General features: G+C 43.9%; 2 protein-coding genes across 2 annotated transcripts in view; both read right to left on the bottom strand.

Annotated features, from left to right (window-relative positions):
• Positions 1 to 4,583, bottom strand: part of ZNF852 (zinc finger protein 852) — a 12,465-nt gene extending 7,882 nt beyond the window's left edge. The window contains 1 exon segment of the mRNA XM_017522325.2: positions 4,540 to 4,583. The gene's annotated coding sequence lies outside the window, so the exon portion shown is untranslated.
• The window catches only part of ZNF445 (zinc finger protein 445), a 62,703-nt gene extending 58,082 nt beyond the window's left edge, over positions 1 to 4,621 (bottom strand). The window contains exon 1 of the mRNA XM_017522298.2: positions 4,540 to 4,621. The gene's annotated coding sequence lies outside the window, so the exon portion shown is untranslated. The remainder of the gene's footprint in view (positions 1 to 4,539) is intronic.
• Positions 4,622 to 11,701: the final 7,080 nt, after the last annotated feature.

The raw sequence follows: 11,701 nt of genomic DNA, 5'->3' as shown, positions 1-11,701 counted from the left end.
AAAAAAAAAAAAAAAAAAAAAATCAGTGAGAATATGTAGATATTGAAACTTTATCTACTGCTGATAGAAATGTAAATTGATGCATACACATATGAAAACAGTCTGACAGTTCCTCACAAAGTTAAACATACATTTACTAATTGACCTAGCAATTCTGCTCCTACATATATACCCAAGATAAAAGAAAATAGGCCAGGTGCGTGGCTCACGCCTGCAATCCCAGCAATTTGGGAGGCCGAGGTGGGCAGATCGCAAGGTCAGGAGTTTTGAAACCAGCCTGACATACATGGTGAAACCCTATCTCTACTAAAAACACAAAAATTAGCTGGGCATGGTGGTATACACCTGTAATCCCAGTCACTTGGGAGGCTAAGGCAGGAGAATTGCTTGAACCCAAAAGGCGGAGGTTGCAGTGAGCTGAGACCATGCCACTGCACTCCAGCCTGGGCAACAGAGCGAGACTCAGTCTTAAAAGAAAAAAAAAAAAAAAGATGTCCATGCAAAAACTCGTACACGAATATTCATAGCAGCATTATACGTAACAGTAAAAGGGAAGAAACAACCTAGGTATTCATCTAGCTTTTCACATTTATTGGCATAAAGCTATTTACAGTATTGGTATTCTCTTTAAATTAAATAACTATATCTCCTTTTTGTGCACACTCTTAACAATCCAGGAATAATGACATCCTTAAACTGACATGCAGAATAGACCAAAGAAATCTACAACAGACCTGACACTAAATGGTAAAGACATAAAAAGCTTTGCAATTAAAAATGGAACAATCATACAGTGTAATCCTAGACAATACAATTAGACAAGAAAAAAATATGCAGAAAACTGTTAGACAAGAAATATGCAAAGCAAATATACTCAAGAATGATATGAAAAATCACCTAAAAAATTAAACAGAATGAACCAAAAAACAGAATATGATGGGACATTAGGGAGATTGAATATATATTCAATAGCTTTCCAACACAATAGCAACAACCAATCAGAAAATGAATTAATACAATAGCAACAAAAATATAAAGTACTCAGAAATAAAGGTAATAAAAAATGTACAAGACCTTAGTGGAGGAATAGAAAACTCTGCCAAAAGACATAGCAGATACACATTTTCTATGAGAAAACACACTTCTTCAAAGTCAACAAAATCTCAGCTAACCACAATGTAACTTTTCTTAGAGCTTGATAAGTATATTCTAAAATCCAAATGAATAAAATAAGAAAACTTTTTCTATGTAGAAAGTTTTGTTCTACCAGACAATAAGGCTTAATATAAAGCTGTAGTACCTAAAACAGCATATATTACTGAAGAAACATGCAAACCATAGGTAAAAGTACAGAATCCTGACACAGGCTTATACATATATATGTTTTGGTTTTTTGTTTCTATGGAGATGGAGTCTTGCTCTGTTACCCAGGCTGTGCAGTGGTGTGATCTTCACCCACTGCAACCTCCACCTCCTGGGTTCAAGTGATTCTCCAGCCTCAGCCTCCTAAGTAGCTGGGATTACAGGCATGCATCACCATACCCAGAAAATTTTATGTTTGATGTATGACAGAGATTGTATCACCACAGTGTTACCTAAAAACAAAACAAAACAAAAAAAACGGGGTTCATTCACCTGGTGAGTAATGACTGTGAGAACGCAAGTTTTGATCAATAGGAGTTTTATTACTTGGTGTAAGGAGAACACTGGCAGTATTTTTCAAAGCAGTATCTCTGCAAGAAAAAGTAATAGGAGAGCTTTATGGGTCAATGGAGAGGGGAGAGGCTACATCATCACATGTATGAGGGGTTCCACAGGTGCAGACGCATAAGTCATTATGCCAGTACATAGGTCACGTGTTATGTAGCTACTCCCCAGGTGGAGACTTTAGCATGGTAATGAGAAAAGTTCACTCAGGTTCATCTATAAGTTGCTGGGGTCTGTCAGGAGCTGGGTTTTGTTTTTGTTTTTGTTTGAGATGCCTCCCAAACTGCTGGGATTACAGGCGTGAGCCACGATGCCTAGCCAGGAGGTAGTTTTAACTAACTAGGTGACTGCAATCCACACAGGGTTTAGGAAGAAATAGGCTGCAGGGCAGGAAGCTGTAAAACAGGCTGATTGCTCATGTAGATTAAATTCCTACAATCCCTGGAGGCCCAGTCTACTTATAGCAGCACGATCTTCTTTTAAAGAGCCCCAGAACCTGTAAAATTAACCTGTGCCAGCAACTGTGCTTCCTTACAGAGACAAAGGCCAGATATCAGTAATCACAAATAAGAGAACTTAGCTCAGCAGTACTACCCAGGCCTGAGTCCTTGCTTCATTACCATATTAAAATCTCCTCCTAGGCCAGGCTCACACCTGTAATCCCGGCACTCTGGGAGGCCTGGGATTACAGGCCTGAGGTCAGGAGTTCAAGACCAGCCTGGCCAACATGGTGAAACCCCATCTCTACTGAAAATATAAAAATCAGCCAGGCATGGTAGCACGCACCTGTAGTCCCAGATACTTGGGAGGCTGACGCAGAAGAATTGCTTGAACCCTGGAGGCAGAGGTTGCAGTGAGCCAAGATTGCGTCACTGCACTCCAGCATGGGCGACAGAGCAAGACTCTGTCTCAAATAAATAAATAAATAAAATTTAAAAAAAAAATAAAAATCTCCACCTAGAAGGTAGACATACACTTTGCTAGGCACATATAGTACTGGGTACAAAAGAAAGAACGAGACTGAGCACGCTCCAGTTCTTCTCATTGGGCCACCTCTTTCCAGGAATCCCTACCCTACTACATGTCCTAAGAGATCTTAAAAAACCCCCTTCACCACACCCATAGGAAGGTGCTTTGAGTATGAGCTTCCCTTCTCCATTCCTTCATCAACAAAGTTTCTGCTCTGCTTAATGGAACCTGGTCTCATTTTATTGGCATGAACACCACCAGGCAGGTAAAGGACCCCCTGAAGTCAAATAACTATGCTTGAGAATTGGTAACAGTAGCATTACAAGTCAGTGGGAAAGAGTAAACTAGTCAATGCATTGTGTTGGGACAACCAGCTAAGCAAATAAAAATAGCAAATAAAATCACATAAAAAATAAATTCTAGTTAAAGAAACTTAAAGATAAAAAAAAAAAATCCATAAAAACCCTAAGAACCCTGGTGTAAGCAAGAATTTCTTAAGACAACAAAATGAAAAGAGTGAATATATTTGAACACATCAATAAAACCTCTGTCCAAAAGAAAAGAAAAACAAAAGAACACCAAACACAAACCACTAATAGAAGTGGAAATGTAATAGCCAACAGGAAGGATAGTTTGAAAGTCCACAGTAAAACTAAAAAGACACATTCCTTATGCTACAGAAATTAATATGACTAAATAAAAGTAGCATTTTTATAAGATCAAATACCATACAGCACCTAAAAGGAACATACTAAATCCTTATGCATCCCCATGATGTTTCATTATTCACCAGGTGGTCAGGCTGTGCAGCCAAGATTAAGAGGCCATCCAAGGAAGGAACAGCACATGGTTTGAGGTCTCTGAGAACAGACGCCAACCACATCAGGCCTCAAGAGGTACAGTGTTTACAGAAAGAAGAGAGAAACAGAGCACAAGATCCAGCCTCCTGCAATGCAAAGATCCCCCACAGCCAGCAAATCCACTCCACAGCCAATAGGGCTGGTGTGATGCACACACCCCACTTAATAAGTTAGAAAGATCTCAATCCACCTTCCCCACTCCCATGGGGTCTGAAATACAGAAAGCTGAGAGAATGAATGAAGAGATTAAATATAACGAAGGAGTACACATGAAGTCTGAAACAGTGAACGGCACAAGGCATTAAACGCAGCCCAGGCTGTGAGGGCTCCAACTCTGCAAGGAAATGTTCCCGGCTCAAAGGTCACTCTTACATTCTTAACTTGGCAATGGGCTCTTTAAAACAAAAACAAACAAACAAAAAGACATTAAAAACTGTCAATTCTTATCTCCCAGTTTGGATATTCCTTCTTTCATTAATTTAACAAATACCCACTAGGAGCACCTACCATGTCCCACACTCTAAGGTAACAGTAGTTAATTAAGCAGACAAAAAGCACTCCCCTGGCAAGGGGCTTATGGGAAGATCAACAAATATATGTCATGTTAGACCGCGACAGGTGCTACGAAATGAAATAACACAAGAAAAAGGGAACACTCTATGCCAGATGTTTTAAATGTCAGGAGACCTGGAGACTAAGATTTCCGGACCGTGGCTACTTTCACTTTTCTTCCACTTTCCCGTGTTATCTAATTGTCTCTAACAAAAACGCTTTATTCGCATAATTGGGTGAAAAGATAAAGCCGGAAGAAACCAGGACTCTTCCAGATTCTCGGTCCTGAACCCTCGGGGGCGAAGAGGTACGCCCTCAACGCGGTGGGGGCGGAATCCACGGCCAGACCCCCGCCCTGGGTGCAGCTTCCAGGCCAGGCCTCGCCCTCCACTCTCGCCCACACAGCCGCCCCACCCCCCACCCTCACCCCGCTCCCCACCGGACCGCTCACCGACTCCCGCCGCCGAGAGACAATCGGTACCTAAGCCGCCACGGCGGCCGGCCAACCCACGCAACCTCCTGGCGGCCCCAGTAGCGCACGCGCGTCACCGCCCCAGGGCCTCCGCGGCCTCTCTAGGAAACTGGGAGGGCCAACGTCTCAGCTGCTCCCTGGCCCCGGGGCGGCGGGCGGCTGCGCTTGTACAACATCCCTCACCTCCTGCCGCTGGTCACGTCCCTTCCACGCTCGGATGCCCAGGCGCGCTCCAGACCTCTATCGGCTTTAGCCTATTTTCCTGCATCCCTCCCATCGGGTCTGCGGGGCTGCCCTGGAGGCCTCTCTCTCCCTTCAGGAAAGAAAGGGATCCAAAGCGAGGGATGAAAATTGGGGCAGCGGCTGGGCACGGTGGCTCACGCCTGTAATCCAGCCTCTGCCAACATGATGAAACCCCGTTTCTACTAAAAATACAAAAATTAGCTGGGTGTGGTAGCACGAGCCTGTTATCCCAGCTACTTGGGAGACTGATGCAGGACAATCGCCTGAATCTGGGAGGTGGAGGGTGCAATGAGCCGAGACAGTTCCACTGCCCTCCAGCCTGGCAGACAGAACGAGACTCTATCTCAATCAATCAATCAATCAATGAAAGAAATAGAGCCAGCAACTCCCCAAAAATCAAACTCTTGAATGGGGAAATTCCCAAACAAGGCAATAAGCCTAGCACGGGCTGTGAGAGCTCTTTATCTCCTTTTAAGTAAATGCCACAAGCCCTGGGCACAGTTTTGCAACTGTTCAAGGGTCATCCTGCTGCACATGACTGACTGCTTTTCCCAACACCAAGACACTCAACTGCCCACTCTGGATGGAGCTACAGCTTTGTGGTGAAAACAGATAATAAGAAATTACACAAATACCTTAATGTCAAATGGTAACAAACACGATGTTGAAATGTAACAGTTATTTAATTGAGAGAGACTGATCATAATTCGTGTGTTTTTCTGGTACACCTCCTACTTTCAGTAGCTCACAACACACTGGCTGACATGCATTGATTTTAGAGTCAGTAACTGGAATAGCCACTGAATTCAAATCCTTTGGTCTTTTCACTATGGTGATTCATAAAAGCTCTCCTGTTCCACGTCTGGTAGAGGAAGAGTTGGGAATAGCATGGCTCCTAGCTGGGATCCCAGAAGTTAGGGGTAGGAGGTTGTGGGCAGGGTAGTGAGGAGGGCAAGTTTCCAAGGAAAACTAAAATCCCTGCTCAGGAATGGTTACCACCTGGGAAAGCAGGAATGATCCAACGCATCAAGGCCCAGAGTGTACTCAAAGAACAACACGTTAGGATAGGGTCAAAACTCAGACCAAAAAGTCAGAGCATTTGCTGGGCAGGGTGGTGTGCGCCTGTAGTCCCAGGTACTCTGGAGGCAGAGGTAAAAGGATCGCTTGAGCTGGGGAGGCTGAGGCTACAGTGAGCTATGGATTGGGCCACTGTACTCCAGCTTGGGTGACAGTGCCAGATGGAAGGAAGGAAGAGAAGAGGGGAGGGAGGGAGGGAGGGAATGAAAGGGAGTGAAAGAGAGAACGAAGAGAGAGAGAGCAAGAGAGAGCTAAAGCAGGCTGCTTCTTGGGCTACCACCTGAAGAGGCTGTATGACATTATGAGTTGGAGAAGCAGGTACAAAGTACTAAAAAGTTCTATAAAACTAATTAAGAGCTTGTGACAGAACAGTGGGTTTTCAAAGGTGGGAATGAGAAAAACAAACAATAGAAAAAAATAGATTGGTTAACATCGGGTTACTTTTCTTTTAAGGATTAAAGCAGAGTGGGGCCTTCCTTATGCTGACTTGGGTTAACTGGGCTCTTTCTGAATGGTTGCTATGAATCTTCTTTTGCAGGAAAAACTGGTCTGTTTGGGGATTCACATACTTCTGTAAAATTTCAGTTTAATTATGTGGCGTTTAGCATTAGGGATTCCTTCATTTATTTATTTATTTAAGACGGAGTTTCGCTGTTGTTGCCCAGGCTGGAGTGCAGTGGAGCCATCTCGGCTCACTGCAACCTCCGCCTCCCAGGTTTAAGCGATTCTCTTGTCACTGCTCTCTGAGTAGCTGGAATTACAGGCGCACGCCACACCAGGCTAATTTTTTTGTATTTTTAGTAGAGACAGGGTTTCACCATGTTGGTCAGGCTGGTTTCTAACTCCTGACCTCAGGTGATCTGCCGGCCTAAGCCTCCCAGAGTGCTGGGATTATAGGCATGAGCCACAGTGCCCAGCTTATTTATTTATCATTGAGACAAGGTCTGGCTCTATCGCCCAGGTGGGAGTGCAGTGAGTGGTATGATCTCAGCTCACTGCAACCCCTGCCTCCTGGGCTCAAGCCATCCTCCCACTTCAGCCTCCTGAGTAGCTGGGACTACTACGACACCATGTTTGGCTAATTTTTTTTTTTTTTTTTTTGGTAGAGGTGGGATTTTGCCATGTTGCCCAGGCTGATCTTGAACTAGTGAGCACAAACGATCCACTTGCCTTGGCCTCCCAAAGTGCTAGGATTACAGGTGTGAGCCACCTAGCCCGACCAGGGATTCCATTTTTGTTTGGCCTGGTCTTTGGGGGCCCTTTGTAGGAGCATAGTTCAAAACAATGGTGTTCCATAGTTTTGTTTAACACAACTAACGGGTTAATGACTGCTCCACCAGGTGCCCTATGGGACCTGCTCAGATCCACTCAGCCAGGTATTGGTTGTTAATTTTTTAAATACCATCCCTGCTAAGAAAAGAGACCTAAATAACACTTTCAGTTCTGTCTGTGGGCTGGAAGGAAGTCGCTAAAGAAGCCAATTTCTTTCCCTCCCTGCAACCCCTCCTCACAGGTAGAATGAGACAATGTGGAAAAACAGCTCCTTCAGCCCCTCCCCCATCACCAAATTAACACTTTAGTTACTGGACCATATGAATGATTCAGGATAGGCCTTGCTGTCAGAAAGATGAGGTGGATTCACAAGATAGGGACAGCTGGTGTCAGAGGGCCATGAGTTTAAGGACCTCTTTTATTCTCAACAAGACTATGTCATTGTTCTCTGAGTGGGTTGGAGATGAGTGGGTGCTTGCTTGAAGGAGAGCTGGATGTGTCCTGTGCTTATGATCTCCCACACAGCCTGGCTGTGGTTACCTTAATGTCTAGGCCAGCAGAAGGTAGTTTCTTTTGTATGACCTGGCTGCTAGGATGTTAGTGGAGGTAGGGGTTGCAGAGAAGCAGGGAGATACAGAAACTATAGTTGTTCTGTTGTGGGTGTTAGAGTGTAACAAGTTGGATGCAGACTTATAAAAGGCAAGATGAAAGAACTAGGGGAGCCAGGTGTGGTGGCTCAAGCCTGTAATCTCATCACTTTGGGAGGACGAGGTGGACGGATCACAAGGTCAGGAGTTCAAGACTGGCCTGGCCAATGTGGCAAAACTCCATCTCTACTAAAAATACAAAAATTAGCCAGGAGTGGTGGTGGGCACCTGTAATCCCAGCTACTTGGGAGGCTGAAGCAGGAGAATCGCTTGAATCCAGGAGGCGGAGGTTGCAGTGAGCCAAGATTGTGCCACTGCACTCCAGCCTGGGCAACAGAGCAAGACTCAGTCTCAAAAAAAAAAAAAAAGAAAAAGAAAGAAAGGACTAGGGGAGTTGTTAGTAGGATGATGTATACCATTGAGTATCCAGTTAACACTTTATGTGTAGTCATCAATCAGTGGACAGTGGCAGGGAATACTTAAATACAGAGTGGGAATGCCTCAACTGTTCCTTCCAAATCAGGAGACAGGCTGGAGATAGTAGACAGAAATCAAGTGGCTGGGTAGTCACAAGGACTCGGTGTTTCCCTGCTGAACAGCATGATTGCTGTAAATGAGGGACTCTTGTGACGTGTGCACATACTATCTACTGCCATCATGTGAAGGATGTAGGTCAGTGATGAGGTCTGGGGCAACGCATCTGAGGTTTGTCTGTGGTCTGGAGGAAATGTTACAATCCTCAGGCCTTCCAGCCTTAGCTATGCCCAACATGCAGGTTTCATGACTGGCAAACATGGGTGTAGTTCTTAACATGAGGAGTAGTGGGTGCTAAAGACTGAGATCAAGATCTACCCAAGAAGGAAGGTTGTAAATTCAGGTGGAAAAGTGGTCTAGATGGAGCAGTGGGGTTAACATGACCTTTATAACCCACAGAGGAATGACATGGTGTTTTTTGAATACAGCTGACCCTTGAACAACATGGATTTGAATGGCCTGGGTCAACTTATACATGAATTTTCTTCTGCCTCTGCTACCTCTGAGGCAGCAAGACCAGCCCCTACTCTTTCTCTTCCTCCTCAGCCTACTCAATATGAAGATAGTGAGGATAAAGGCCTATATGATGATCCACTTTCACTAATAAATAGTAAATACATTTTCTCTTCCTTATGACTTTTTTTTTTTTAAAGACAGCGTCTTGCTCTGTCACCCAGGCTAGAGTACAGTGGCCCAATCATAGCTCACTTCAGCCTCACCTTCCCTGGCTAAAGCAGCCCTCCCATCTCAGCCTTCAGAGCAGCTGGGGCCACAAATGTACACCATCACAAGTGCCAATTTTTTAAATTCTTTGTAGAGATGGAATCTCTTCATATTGCTCAGGCTGCTCTCGAACTCCTGGGCTCAAGTCATCCTCCCACCTTGACCTCCCAAAGTGCTGGGATTACAGGTGTAAGAAGATTTTTTTTTTTAATTGAGATAAGATCTCACTCTGTTGCTATAGGCTGTGGTATGATCACAGCTCACTGCAGCCTCAAACTCCTGGGCTCAAGGGTTCCTCTTGCCTCAACCTCCCAAGTAGCTAGGACCTCAAGTGTATGTCACCATGCTCAGCTTATTATTATTATTATTAATATTTGAGACAGAGTCTCACTTTGTCACCTAGGCTGGAGTGCAGTGGTGTGATCTCAGCTCACTGCAACCTCCGCCTCCTGAGGTCAAGTGATTCTTCTACCTCAGCCTCTGAGTAGCTGGGATTACAGGTGTGCACCACCATGCCTGACTAATTTTTGTATTTTTAGTAGAGATGGGGTTTCACCATGTTGGTCAGGCTGGTCTTGAACTCCTGACCTCGTGATGTGCCCACCTTGGTCTCCCAAAGTGCTGGGATTACAGGCATGAGCCACCACACCTGGCCTGCCCAGCTAATTAAAAAAAAATTTTTTTTGTAGAGATGGAGTCTCACTATGTTCCAAAGTCTAGTCTTGAACTGTCCTCAAACAATCCTCCTGCCTGGGACTCCCAAAGTGCTGGGATAACAGGCATGAGCCACCACACCTGCCCAGTTTTCTTATTAACATTTTCTTATCAACATTTTCTTATCATAATCTACTGTATTGTAAGAATACTGTCTATAATACATGTAACATACAAAATATGTGTTAACAATTTATGTTATCTGCAAGGTTTCTGGTCAACAGTAGATGATTAGTAGCTAAATTTGGGGGGAGGCAAATGTTACATGCAGATTCTCTACTTCATGGGGATCAGTGTTCCTAAACCCTATGTTGTTCAAGGGTCAACTATATGTCCACAATTCTTTGCTACTTCTTCCTTTGAGAGATGGAGCTGGACTTAGTGAGTTGCTTTTAACAAATAGAATAAGGCAGAAGTCATGATGGGTCACTTCCAAGATAGGTTATAAAAATGTCTATGGCTTCCTTTGTCCTCTCTTTCTGAGATCAATCGTATTAAAGGGTGCTAGCTGCCATGCCTTGAGAACACTTAAGCAGCATCATGGAAGGCCCACGTGGCAAGAGACTGAGGACTCCTGCCAAGAACTAGTGAGGAACTCAGGCGCCTCTTCAACAGTCACATTAGTGAACCATCTTGGAAGTGGCTCCTCCAGTGCCAATCAAGCCTTAAGATCATGACAGCCTCAGTCAACAACACAGCTAAAATCTCAGGACAGACCTTGAGCAAGAACAAATCGGCTAAGCTACTCCCGAATACCTGACCCACAGAAATGGTGACACAGGAAATGTTTGTGATTTAGGCCGTAATTTTGGAGATAATCTGTTATATAGCAACACATAGGTAATGAATATACAAAGTTTTAAAATATCTCTCAAAGTCTGCAGTTACTCACTCCATCTCTGAAATGGCACTTGGAAATTTTGAAATAATCCTATGCATTAGATAGGACGCTCTTCATCATATGTAAGAGCCACAGATCAAACTAGTTGGAGCAAAAGGGGAAGTATCTTACATAAACAGTTGAACAGCAGAGGTGCAGCTGGATCTTAGAAATCCCTGAAACAACAGAGTAGAAAGTCTGTTAGAACACATCTAGCCAGGAGCGGTGGCTCATGCCTGTAATCCCAGCACTTTGGGAGGCTGAGGCAGGCAGATCACAAGGTCAGGACTTCAAGAGCAGCCTGGCCAGCATGGTGAAACCCTGTCTCTACTAAAAATACAAAAATTAGCCAGGCATGGTGGTGTGCAGCTGTAATCCCAGCTACTGAGGTAGAAGAATCACTTGACCCCAGGAGGCAGAGAGAGGTTGCCGTGAGCCGAGATCTGCCACTGTACTCCAGCCTGGGCAACAGAGCAAGACTCTGTCTTGGGAAAAAAACAAAACAAAACCATCTAATAGCTTTGCCCCTACTTCTAATTCAAAACAATGTCAGGAAAAGACTTTGGTTGGTCAGTTGAGGTTGTGTGCCCCTTTCTAGACCAATCAACAGTTGTGGGCAGGACTTCTATTTCAAGTAATTTTGAATATTAGATGACCTGAAAACTCTCCTGCACAGAGATGTAGAGATTTAAAGTATGAAAGTTTCAATAGGACCATAGGTTCACACACAAAAAAAAGAAAATATAAATGAGTCTAAGAGACACAGAGAAAGTAATTACAAGGTTTCACCTACAGCTGTTAGTTAGGCAGTTCCAGAAAATAAAAAAAAATAATTAACCACATGTATTCAAAGAAAGAATAGCTGTTAATTTTCCAAAATTATTGAAAAACCAAAATCCTTAGATTTAGAAAGCCCAATAAGTCCTAAACAGGATAAATAAATATAAACCTGCAATTAGACACACTGTAATGAAATTGCAAGATATCAAAGTTTTTTCTCATGCATCCCATCCAGACCTGATAAGTCTCTTTTGGTTAAACTTTCTTATAT

This window comes from Cebus imitator, unplaced genomic scaffold (genome assembly GCF_001604975.1).
Source record: "Cebus imitator isolate Cc_AM_T3 unplaced genomic scaffold, Cebus_imitator-1.0 Scaffold0, whole genome shotgun sequence".
NCBI classification, from domain to species: domain Eukaryota; kingdom Metazoa; phylum Chordata; class Mammalia; order Primates; family Cebidae; genus Cebus; species Cebus imitator.
Note: the sequence above shows the minus strand (reverse complement) of the source record. Positions and strands in the feature narration are given on the sequence as shown.